Consider the following 13,377-nt stretch of genomic DNA (forward strand, 5'->3'; position numbering starts at 1 on the left):
TGTGAATAAGGACATCCCAACTGCAGGAGTGAATGAGGTTGCAGAATGCACCCACCACCTCCCAGAGAGGTTCAGAGTAGTTTTTGCAACTCATAACATCTAATTCTTAAAGCAAATAGGCTTCCATTAGGATAAAGACATCAACCAGCTGACCTCTAGCCAGGCTTTCCCTTGCCATTTGCAACTGTCGTCACCCTGATTCATAGTCAAGTGCTGCCCCTGAGTAGACAGACTACAGCATTCAAAGCACTCCACAGACACTGCACCATTTACGACAATTCTGGAAAGGAGTTTGGGAAGAAGTTACTCTCTTCAGATGAGAAGTGAACAAAGATTGCAGCCAGTAAGAAACCAAGACAGAACCTGGGCTACAATCTGGGGCACTTTCAGGGTGATGCATTTTCCATCAAGCTATGGAGTACTGTGCATCTTACTAGGCAGGATCTCAATTATCAGAGGCTCAGTTCCCAAGCCTTTTGGATTTCTGAGAAAGCCCAGGGAAGTCCGTACACAGACACTCAGGCCCTGGCAGCCAAGAGTGAGAAATCACAGCAACACCCCTTATCTGGTCAGTGCTGCCTGCAGATAAGTGGAAGATAGTATATGTCACAGCAGCTTCCTGGGTTTGTGTACAGACAACCATTCCCCCTGAGCAGCAATAATAAAATGCCTCCACTCATAAAGTGCCTCTCTCTCTCTCTCTCTCTCTCTCTCTCTCCCCTTTGCTGTCTTTGGAATCTTACAACAGCCCCTCCTTCCGGTATGCCAGGCCTCGCCTCTTACTGGTAGAACAAAGAAACTGCTGGGCATGATAGCAAGGTTCTGGGAAAAATTGTTTTTCCGAAGATCTCCCTTTCCCAAAGACAAAAGTGTCCCCAGATGAAGGGAAGTTTCACATGCCCATCTGGAGTGATGAATTTCTAGTGATTAGTTGGCAGTTACTCTGCTGGGATGTATTTTCTTGCATCAAGAGTGGATCTGGTCCTTCTCCAGCCAATCACTGTACTGCAGAGAGGGATACATAGAACCAGGACTCAAAGCAGTTCTAGCCTTGTTCAGGACATCCCAGCTCTGGTTGCCTTCTCCTTTGCTCTCTCAGCTCTCAGGGCAGCTGGGTGGCAGGCAGCTTGATCTCTCCCCACACCCACTTACCCACCAATATGTGTTGCACCACGACAGATGCTGAGGCTCCAGAAAAAAAAGAGCAGGCAAAGGCATTAAAAGGACCAGAGAATTGGGATCTTAAAGGCAATGTTACTTCAAAGTATGTCTGGAATTTGTCTCACTGTCCTGTCACCAATGTCAGCCCCATCCATATACACAAACATACCACAACCCAATCAAAGAACACCACAGGCCCCATCAAACAGTGGCTGTAGTGGAATTCTGAGCACCTGCTAGCTTTGTTTTCTAACTCACCTACTTCATTCTTGCTCTTATTCTCCAAAAACCAGAGCTATGAAGTTGCACAAGCCCACACAGCAAACAAAAGGAGTAGACTTGCCATCAAATCAGCTATTAAACTCACGCAGTTGCTTGCCTTCTCTTATCTGTACAATGCACTCTTCTTCGCATATTTGAACAAAAAGGGAGAAAGAGAGCAAAATACCCCATCCATTAAGTCACATTTAAAATGCTGGCTATAGCCAGGGCTAGCCCAGGTCAAAGCCAGAAACCAGGAACTCAAACCAGATCTCAGAGGTGCAAACAGGCGCCAGTCACCTGACCCATGCCCAGGTGCATCCCATAGTACACATGACCAAGGAGCTAGAATCCAAAGCAGAGCTAGGACTCAAACTTGGGCACGCTGATATGGGCTGTGGGCTCCCAAACAGCATTTTAACCACCACACTAAACACCAGCTCCTGAATAGGTAATTAAAATAACACCAATGTTATTGTTAAACAAAATCAATACAAGGGTATGGGTATATCTTACAATATAACAAGCACTCAATACCTTTTAACAATAATTGTAGGCAAAGCTGGAGCTTTGGATTTACAGTAAAGTTTTGCTTTTTGTTTTTGTTTTTTTCTCACCAAACCACCCATTGGGTTAGAATGAGGCAGTTGACATTTTTGACTCACTTCCTCACTTTAGGGGGAAAGAAAAAATCCTTTGAAATACTGCTAGAAATACAATTGCTCCTTGCTGCAGATTCAGATTACCACAGTTTTGATTCTACCCTGTTCCAAAGCTTGTGCCCTGTTGCAACAGAGCAAACCAAAAACCTGAGTTCTCCCTACCCTCTCTCATTGTAGCCTCTTGAATCAAATTACAGAAGAATCTTTTCTACAAATGCAACTTCAATATGAGAATAGCCAAAAAGATACAGTGCTCTGGTCTTAGTGACACAATTCTTATCTCGCTAGTGATTCCTGCAAAGATATGAAAGTCTCATTCTTCCACAGAAGGGCCTGCGTAGAATTGAAGATTGTGCAGTTCAGGGGAGACTTGCTATATAATATCTGAAATCGCTAGACATTTGAAAGCAGAAATGTCTTTCTCCTTTGAGTATTGCATCCTAACTGCCATCCAGAGATGATTTATATGTGCTCATCCTTATTACAGACTACACATAATAAAGGCATGATAGAAATCATATCTGCATAGATTCAGGCAGCTCAGGGAGAGAGGCTGCCAGTTTTGTTTGACAAGACACTCAATCAAGCAAAAAGGTTTAAAATATTCCAGGAGGATCTCACTGCCTGCTCAAGACTATATTTTTATCCAGATAACAGAAATCCTAATTGAGCAAAACATTAGTACTCATTTTTCCTAACTACTTCGTGCAATAAGAGGCATCAATGGGAAATTATGGAAACATTCTGCTTTTTGCTGCAGGGTAATGCAGAAGGGTTGTTCCCAGAAACTTAAGCAAGACTTGGGAGCTCTTGGCAGGAAATGGGAACTAAGGGGCATGTTATGTACAAGGAGATGCCCACTCAGGGCTGGTGCTTTCCCTATGTTTGTCCAAAGTGTTTTATTTTTGTTTGTTTATTTCAATGGCAAAGAAGTAGAGAGAGCTTCCATCTACTGATGCTCTCCCTGAATGCCCAGAACAGCCAGGATTGGCAAGGCCAAAGCCAAGATCTAGAATTCCGTCCAGGTTTCCGACATAGGATGCAATATCAGTGGGAAAAGGAATTGGAAGGATAGCTGGGACTCAAACCCAGAGACTCTGACTCAGGATGCAGGCACCCCAAGTCACACCTTAAACACTGAACCAAATGGCACTCCTTCCTTGGGTTTTTTTTCATTTTAATTTTTATGATTTGCCCCAGGACTTTAAATCTTTTTGAAGACTTTATTGGGGTTTAGAATGCCCAGAAAGAGATAAGAAAGGCACCTACCTGAGCACATATTTAAGGGCATGTCAAAAACTCAAGAATCAAGGTAAATAAAATTGCTTGCAGTATTTTTTAAACTAGGGTGGAACTTTAAAATTCACCATGAATAAAAATTCCATTACTTCAAATATAAAAAGGAAATGCCTCTGCACTCATACACACTTTCTCACCTGCTTACTCTAATCCCTGCCTGGGCTCCAGGAAGATTTTATTTACAAAACCAGGTAGCTGTTTGGTGAATCACTGTGTACTGATTCTATTTATTTATTTTAGACTCTGCATTAAAGTATTGTTTCTCTTGATCCCTGTGGTGAGTGTTTTTCTTTTGTACCTGTTTAAATTTAGCACAGGAGGGAAGTACCCCCACTCTCACTCCTCCATTGCAGAAAAAGATGCTCTAAAATCGATATATAGAAACAACCCTCACAATTCACTCATTCAGGCATCCCCTTATCATTAGAATATCCAATGATATCAAACACCTTCAATTCAACCTAAACATGAGTAGAGAAGGAGGAAAAAAATCAAAACCATCATCCTAATTCCTAAAGAGAATTCCTTTTTTTACTGTTACAAGAGTTGACAGGTTGATAAAGTGTTTAAGGGCATAATGTTCAAATAGAGAAAAAAAATTAAAACTGTAATAATCATGTTAAATGTAACTGTTTTAAAGCATAATTCTTCTGAGAGACGAGTTTTTATGTTGGACCAGGATTTGAAGCAGCAGTAGTCATTATTAACAGGAACCTTGGAGAAAGAAGATTTAAATCACCAAAGTAATAAAAGCTGGGCAAGGACGAGCACCTTGAAAGGCACTTGGAGAGAAGATTGCATACAAATGCAATTAAAACGATGCTTATAAAATACTAAGATGTTAATTGGGTTCAGTCCCAGAAGCCCCAGCAGTACAGTATGTCAGAAGTTAGCTGGTTTGAAGTTTAAAAAGAGTAGTTTAATTTGTACACCTTGTCCTAATTACAGAGCTTTCTGCAGCCCGCCTATCTGTATGGTTTATTGTAGCTTGGAGCTTTGTAAAACAAACACACACACCAGTTAATTGGGTTATTGCAATGGAAAATTGGGCTACAGAACAGCAACCTTTCTTGCTGGTGTACCTTTACAGCTGGTAATGAACGCTCCAGCCACGCCAGGGGATGCTGATTTGTAAGGTGTGTCGTTTACAGCTTGGCAATTCTGTGGGCCTGCGAAATAAGAGGTGATGCCATGAACACAAAGAATCACATCAGATAACATGCCACCACAACCACACTCCCGCCCCAGCAGTCTGGCTTAGAACTTTTACCACCACCACCACCCACTCCCTGATCACTGCCCTTTCAAATATTCCAGCACATCTGATGGCTACATTCTCACATTAGTCTTTCTACCAAAGACTCCTGAACGGAGGGAGGGAGCAGCAGCAGCTGATTCTTTAGTGCTCTTGCTTTCAAAACACTGCAGGGCGACCTGAGGACAGGGTTTTGCTCCTACCAGATATAAGTGTGAAATACTATCAAAATATGATTACCAAATCAGACTAGGCGTCCATGCGGCTTTACCAAGTGTTTGTAGAGCATGCTTCCCATGACTGGTACCATACGGGTTTGGTCACAGCATACCTGGCCCTAACAGATGTGCTGGCTAAGGGAGGCTGCACAGATTGGGTTTCCAATCTTTCTATCTCCATCCCTCTAAGCTACCAAATGTGAATGCCAAATGAGGTGATGGGACTTTTACTGTCACCCTAGCTAAATTATTCTCTACCAGACTCAGAAATGAACAGTAGGGTGACAGATGGTCTATGCAAACAACAAACCAGAACCCTAGATTGGGTACTTAAATGCAAAAAAAAAAAAATATTCTGGAGACTCCCCTCTGTCAAATATCCTAAGTGAAAAAGAACTATATGCTGGCCACAGCTCAGTACATTACTCCTCAGGGAGTGCATGGTCCAGGCCAGCCCAAAGCAAATTCAAGAGCTATGCTCCACCTCAAACTTCTCTTTCCTGAAATAGGGAGCCTTCATCACTGTTAAAATAAAAACAGTCCTCACAGGAAGACAGCTGAGGAGTGGGAGTATCAGTGGTTTCCCCTCTAAAAACACTTGCAAATCAAAAGAGGAATTGTGTCAAGACCACCACATGACTGGCAGAGGGATGGGCTGGGGAGTCAGGGCTCTTACACAGGCATCCCACACCTCATGCTGAGTAGGCTTAAAATCTCTGGATATCATGAATAAGCTTCCCAATATGCTGGGGGCTATAGAAATCATCAGAATAACAGGTCTGTCTTGTCCATGAGCTGACAATTGGGAGAGCAAACCTCATACTTGGTTCTTAAGTATAGGGATGGTCTGCAGGGTGAATGAATGAGTGACCAGTTACTATGGCAACTTTGGGTATTGTCAGGATATTTAACCACTTCAACAATCTCCTTGGACCTGAAACTCCAGGACCAAAAATACTTTAGGATAATCAAAATCCTAAAAGGAACTATCACTTGTCCTTCAAACTCCTGTGATAATGCTCCTGCTTACTGCCATTTAGTGTTTGGGAAGTGTGAAGCAGGAGCATGAACTAAGCTTAGGACAGCCCTGTTAGGCATTCCTGGTTCTACCACCCAACAGCCATGGAGCCTGGGATATAGCCTTTTACCTTTCCCTGTCCCAGTGTCCCCATCTGTAAGTCAAAGAAAATTATATTACCTTTCTCATATTACAATGATTCAATGAGATAAGGTACATAATGTGCTTCTGACACTACCTATAATGTAATAAGCACTAAACAGGTGTTACCTATAATAAGTACACTATGGATATTATCCTTGAGGTTCAGAGAAATTAAATGATATTCTCAAGGGTACACACCAACACACACACACACAAACACAAACACACATGATTAGAAATTCACATTCAAACCCAGGAGTTCTAGCCATGAAGGTCTTAATCATTATGGAGGGCATATCCTCCTAGGGAGATACTCTCAGACCCAACGGACTCATTTAGTCAACCAAGGTTTTTTCCAAACTCTAAGAGAGAAAAAGGATGTGGGCAATATTTGATAAGGTGTCTAAGCATGTTTGAGAAAGGAAGACCTCAGGAATCCAGTCCTGGAAATGCAAGGTCACGACTAACGCACCACTCATCACAACTTCATACCCATGACATCTGACCCTGCGAATCAGACTGAAAGGCACTGTCAAGGAGAAATTCACTCAGTGCAAAACTGCCACGGGTTGTGTTTAACATCGACTGTGAGGCTGTATTAGTGAGAAAGCATCAGCAAACCCAGCCTCCCACACTGCAACAACCCTGAGGCAGGCAGGTTATTATTATTATTTATTATTTGTTGATGGATTCTCAAAGCCATCAGTCAGGTCTTCCCTCAGGCCAGAGTGCCACAGAAGAATGGCACTAGAAATTTCGACTTTGGTTCCCCTAGCTGCTTGAGAGCTCAGACTTATTAAAGCACACTTTGCTACTGCCTTCTGTTCTGTGGGGTGCCTGACCTTACATGAAACTTCAGGCTTCTGCTGTCCCTGCAGGACAGGCAAGAGAAAGTCAAACAAATTGCAAAGAGGGACTCCAGAGTTGAGTGAAGAACCAGTGATGAGGGCATCTTAGGATTGTTGAAAAGGGGACCTCATTTCCTTATTGGAGAACTCAGAAACTTACTCTTTCATTACTCTATACACGTTGTACTCAGGGAGGACAGGAGATGAAGACACAGCCTAAGAAGGAAGGGACGGTGGGCTCAGTGTCAATGGAAGTTCAGACAGTAGGAAAGGAGTGACTGGCCTCATCAAGGTCTTTCAAACATCTTGGCCTCAACTGCCACAATGAGAAATACAGCTAAAACACACCCCCACAAAGAGATACTAAAGTAAAAATAAAGCATATGAATACTCATTTACAATTTTTTTTACTCATTTGTTGAAATGGAGAGTGGTTGGGGAGGTGTCTTCCATCCTCTAGCTCACTCCTCGGACACTGCAACAGCCAGGAGTGGGCCAGATCAAAGCCAGCAACTTTGAATCAGACTGAATTCAAACTCAAACACTCCAATAGGGGATACAGATATTTCAAATGGTAACTTATCCCACTATGCATAACCTGATCCTAAATAAAGATTTTTAATATTAAAAAGGAGAAAATATTTATTCTTATTACACAGAGGAAGCTGAAACTAAAGGGGAATAAATGGCAGCTGTTTGGCCTTTGGATACATTAGGGTATCTAGACTTGATCCTTGGCTGTGCCTTCTGATTCTAGCTTCCTGATAGTGTGGACCCTGGGAAGCAGCAGTGATTGCTCAAGTTAATGGGTTCTGGCCACCGTATGGGAAGCCGAGATTCAGTTCCTAGCTCCTGGCTTCAGTACCCCAGCCACAGAAGGCAACTAGGGAGAGAACCAGTGAAAGGGAAGCAACATTCTTTCACCCATTTGCTCTGCCCCCTTCTCTTTATTCTCTCCTTCCCCTTCTCCCTCTGATATAAATAAGTGGTTTCTTTTTAAATAAAGGGGAGGAAGTAATGCGATCTAGATGTGTAACACAAGAACCTGCGCTTGGATAATTAGAAGGGAAAGAGAATATTTTCCCAAGATATTTATAAGCTGATTTCCATTGGAATTAGTGGCCAGTTAATTAGTGAAGCTGAAGGAGAGGAAGAAATGTAGAATGACAGCTAAGGTGTAGGCCTGGCTCAGTGAGTAAAAATAGAAAATAGAGTGAGCAGTTTGAAAAAGAATGATGGCTAACTAAAACTTATAAATAACTATGTCTGATAGCTGTAAAAACCCTGCAGCTGAAGATGCATGGCAGGTGGAACCAAAGACTTTGCAGTCATTGACATATGCAAAATATTTAAACACATGAATAAAGAGACAGAAATTAGCTGATAATTAGTTAAGATAGAAACTACTTTAGCTAAAAGGTTGGGAGAAGGTGGTCCTCATTGGCTTATGTGTCCAAAACATGCAGGAATGCACTGATTTTTGATACAGCCAGATAAGGATATCCAAATGTAGCTTTAGCAGTCTCTTTTTAAAGGGGTAAATGCCACCAATAATGAATCCAGAATGACATTCTGTAAGCTCACTAGCCTCCAGGGGAAAAAAAAAGACCACCTTCTTCCAAATAAATACAGCAAAAATGCTATAGCTGCAGGACTGGGCTGCTCTCCCAGATCTTGCATGGTTCACATCTGATTTAACACTGGACTCAAGTGTCAGTGTCTCAGTAAAGCCTTCCTTGGCCATTTTGTCTAAGATAGCTCCCTCTATCACTCAGATCACTTTTTAAAAAGATGGATTTGAAAGGTAAAGCTAGAGATTTAGAGAGAGAAAGAAAGAGACAGAAGACAGAGATCGTCAACACATTGGTTCACCAGCCCCACCACCACCACCACAGCCACCAAAAAAAGAAAAAAGAACTGAAATGGCAAGGGATGGACCAGACTGAAGCCAGGAGCCAGGAGCTTCATCCAGGTCTTCCATGTGGGTACAGGGGCACACATATTTGGGACATTTTCTGTTGCCTTCCCACGTGCCTTAGCAGGAACTGGATCAGAAGTGGAGCAGCTGGGTCTCAAGTCAGCACCTCTATTATACACCAGCACCACAGGTGGAAGCTTGACTTGCTACACCACTGTGTTGCTTCCCGTTTCACTTTTATTCTATTTAGATAGAACTTTCTCTATTGGATATTATGGCAGTAATTAATTTATGCAATAATTGTCTCTTTATTATCTAGCTGCACATACAGATCTTCACTTTCTGGATTCATGATCTCTAAACACAAGCTTTTGGTATGTATTGGGTGTTCAATAATTACATTTTGAGTTAAAAGCTTCTAACCATAGGGGGGAAATCTATACCAATGAAACATAACCAATCAATGACACATCCCCACCCACGGCTGGTTCTTAAACATTCTCCAACACATTAGAATCACACATGGGAAGAGCAGTAGAGACTTATTGGTTCTACCCAAACAAATCCTTTTGCTCGTACTAAAAGAAGGGTATACTGAAAGCCAAAAACAGTAGATGATGATCAACAACAACAACAAAAGTTGAAGAGGAAGAGTTTATAAACCAAAGAAAAGACACATCCAAAAGATAAAACAATGTGGAGCAGCACCTTTGAAGGAATTATGGATGAGGAAGAACACAGATTAAGATGCAGCCCTTTTGTGCTACGCGTGCAGATGATGGTAACACACACATGGGTAGCTGGTAGTGAATGGAAAGCACAGTTTTGCGAGAACTTTCTGAAGGTATTTCCAGGAGGTTGGGCTTGTGGGTGGTGCAGGGCAGCTGCCATGCAGCGTCTCTGCAGCTCCTATGCCCGTGTGGGCTTGGCGCTGGGCACTGTGCTCACAGCCCAGCTGCTATGGGTGTGGGCCACACTAACTGCATGTCTGTGGGGTTAAGCCATGGCTGTTGGAGCCTGGAACCCGTGAAGGATGCGATTCTTGCTGATTCCCAATCTCCCCTGGGTGGTGGAAAGTGCTGGAGACGGGTGCAGCACCCCATCATCACTGAGGTTCCAAGCCCAAGAACCATGAGCTGCTGATGGCTGGAACCTGGAGCACTGACCCTGGGGAGGTGTCTCATCAGTCCCTCCAGCCCCTGAGTCCTGAGTGTGGAGCTGTGAACGCATCCCTGTTCCAAAGACAAGAGATGCCGAAAACCTAGCGATTTAAGCATGCCGGAGTTGGAGCCTGTTCACCTGCTGGCAGTTCTCAATAAAGCCAGCAAGTGTGCCTGACCCCTTTTTTAGACACATAGGGTATTGTTTTATAACTTTCCCAACATGAGTATCTCCTGTACCTTTCAATAAATGCACTTTGATTAGAAAAAAAAGATGCAACCAGAAATTAAAATTATGGCATCACAGAAATCAAAGAATAACTGAATTTCAAGGAAGAAAAATAGTCTCTTATAAAGATTTTAAAAATATAAGAATGTAATGATAAGTGAAGAACTTTATTTAACATCAACATTTCTCTGCTGGGCAGATTTAATGCATTCATGACACTACACACTTTTTCCTCCTCTACTGCAGTTCTCTGTGCCATTGGCACAATAGATTAATCCTCTTCTTGGGTGGTTATCAAGTACAAAATCTCAATCTGGGAATGAAAAAAAAAGTAGCTGTGCTATGAACGAACTTGAAGACACTGATTTTCCTGCATAGACTAGTTTTGTGTTTGCATAATTTGGTTTGTAGAACCACTCTTGTGAGGAAAAAAGATGACTACTTATTTCGGAGGCAGCTTTGCCAATAGCCTTCTTTAATGTTCCATCTCTTCATATGGCTACCAAGATTCTTCGGGAACCATTACTATCACTATCTAGAAGCCCTGGGTGGTCATAAACTAACCCCTGTGCTCTGTGATCTTGTTTACATCACTGCACTGAGCTGAGCCTTTGCTTTCTCTTCTGTAAGAATAAATGTTAGCTTACACTAATTAAACTTTTCTTCTAGCTGTCAATATGACTGTGCTTTGAGCTACTTCTATGATTCCTATCTACCGTATGTGGAATCCTTCTAAAGGACTGAAAGAAGAGGGTGCCACCATGTTAGTAACAGAAGGAAAAAGAGTGCAGAGAATCGTGAAGCAAGCTACAACCAAGAAAATTAATTTCAGACAGGAATTCATAATTCATGGATTCAGAATAAGGGCAACAGTACTGACTCCCCTCTAGAAATGGTTTATTACCATGACTTCTAGAAAACCCTCATATATCAGTCTCAGTTTCATCATGACCCTACCCCATGGACAGTGTTGTAAGAAGGCCACAAAATTTTCTTTCCTTGCCTTTAGCATTTCATTGGCCACAATTCTCACTGGAATAGACACAGTCATTGCCGTAACTTATGTTGGCTAAGCTGAAGAGATGATTTATGTCACTTAGGTTTCTTTGGTGGCAAGCAACAGAAATTTACTTAACAGGGTAAAAGTAATTCTTGGAAGTCTACCATGCAGCTTGCAGAATAAAAGCAAGAGTTAGTTAATCAAATACAAGGAGGATAAGAACCGGCAGCTAAGGGATATCATTCACTTGTGTTATTTCTTTGGAGTGCTGATATCAGATAACTCCCCGCCTTACTGTCTCTCCGTGTGTCTGCTCAAGATTCAAATGCTGGGAGAAAACTGCCTATTCTCAAATTCAAGGAACAATCACTCTCCCCAGAAAAATGGTGTGTATATGGCATGTGTTTATGTATGTGGTATAATTCTGAATGTATATGTCTGTGTGTACAGCATGTGCATGCATCATATGTGTATATTGCATAGATCTGTACATATGTGGGAGCTGTGTGTATGATTCTGAATGTGCAAGACTGCATGGCAGTACAAATGGACATTGTAAGTACACACACGAACAGAAGAGGCACATACTAGGAAAAAAATGTCAACAGTATCATATTTTTGTTAACATCAGAAGGATTATTTTGAATTTCAGTAACACTTCCTGCCAGCCATGTAACTTAGCTACAACACCCATTCTCTCTAAGCCTCAGACATTCTCTTCTATAAAGTGGGAACACTAACAACTAACTTTCAGGATTGTTCTGAGGATAAGTCAGTGTGTCTGTGCAGTAAGCAGTACAACTGGCACAATAACCTCAATAAATAGGAATTAATACTTTTCACTATCTTATTATCTCTGAGATAGGCTATGTTGCTCAAAAATAGGTCAGAAGCAAGTCAAAAAAGTCTCTTCCTGCCTCAGGAGTATCCACATTAGGAAATTTATTCCTTTCTCTGTTCCCAGAAGGCTATTCGCTCACTCTCAACTCAAGGGATTTACTCATATGCTTTTTTGTGCCTGGAATATCCCCTTTTCTTGCAGTTCCAGACATAAATTTTCCTCTCCTGCATGACTGGGCTTGAATTTATTATCTCCTTAAAGTCATCATGGGCCACTTTAGATCTCCCTGCTCCTCTGAGTGAACAACTTCTTTTAGAGGAGAGAGGGTGACTGCATCCAATATCCTGATTCCTTAGGAGCAGGTGTGGGGGGCTATGAGAAGGGTCCAGATCATCAGGGAAGAACAACATAAAGAATTAGTGGCGTCTGACATGGAATGTAAGAGGTCAATGCTGTGAGCTATGGGATGCTGCTGCCATGTTAACCTCTCTACACTGGATTATACGGTTCACTGAATGTTTCAAGTGGACTCTTCTCTTGAAAACAGTGACAATGGCTCATATCTTAATTTATGCCCTACGCTAACTAGTGTGGTGCTAAGCACAAGGCAAGGAATCAATCAAGGCTGATTGGGGGATTGATTCATTCCTTGACTGGTAGCCAAGAAGCATGAGGTCATGTGCTACTGCAAATTCTGGAGCCTCTATGGATGATGAGCAAATGCCATCCACAGCTTCACAACAGTAAGCCTGGGAACAGCGGCAAAAATCCTGGTTTTTAAGGTCACACAGAACTGGATATGTCCCCAGTCCACCTACTAGCTGGATAACCTAACCACACGACATAGGCACAAAAAAAAAAATCTGTTTCCTTACATCCTTCCAAAACAAAACAAAACAAAAAAAAAAGAGGCAGAAGGTGGATAGTTAAAAATATCCATGTCACATGGCCTTTGAGAGGATTATAAGAAATCACATTTATTGAAGTCTGATCCCTTTGGCACAGAAGAAACATACATTATATCAGAATTTCAACTTAAGATGTTAATAATGAACTTGAGAAAATTCACATAGTACTAATAGCAACATTACTATCATGGCTCTCATCCTATGGCAATCCAGTTTTCCAGGAAGACATGCCTACACAGCAGTCCCTCTTCAGGAAGGAGGAGTGGGGTTGGAGAGTTCCAGAAACACTTTATACTGAACCCAGACCATATTTCTCAGGCAAAAGCAAAGCAAATTCACATGTGTGAAACATCAGCTAGGATCAATAGAGACACTGGATTACCCTTACTTATGTAATTTTCTGGGGGAAAATTCAGAGCATTAAGATCATGAGCCACCCAGCATCAGTTGAAATG

The sequence above is a fragment of the Ochotona curzoniae genome, unplaced genomic scaffold (assembly GCF_017591425.1).
Source record: "Ochotona curzoniae isolate NIBS_2020 unplaced genomic scaffold, NIBS_Ocur_1.0 contig_1, whole genome shotgun sequence".
Classification (NCBI taxonomy): domain Eukaryota; kingdom Metazoa; phylum Chordata; class Mammalia; order Lagomorpha; family Ochotonidae; genus Ochotona; species Ochotona curzoniae.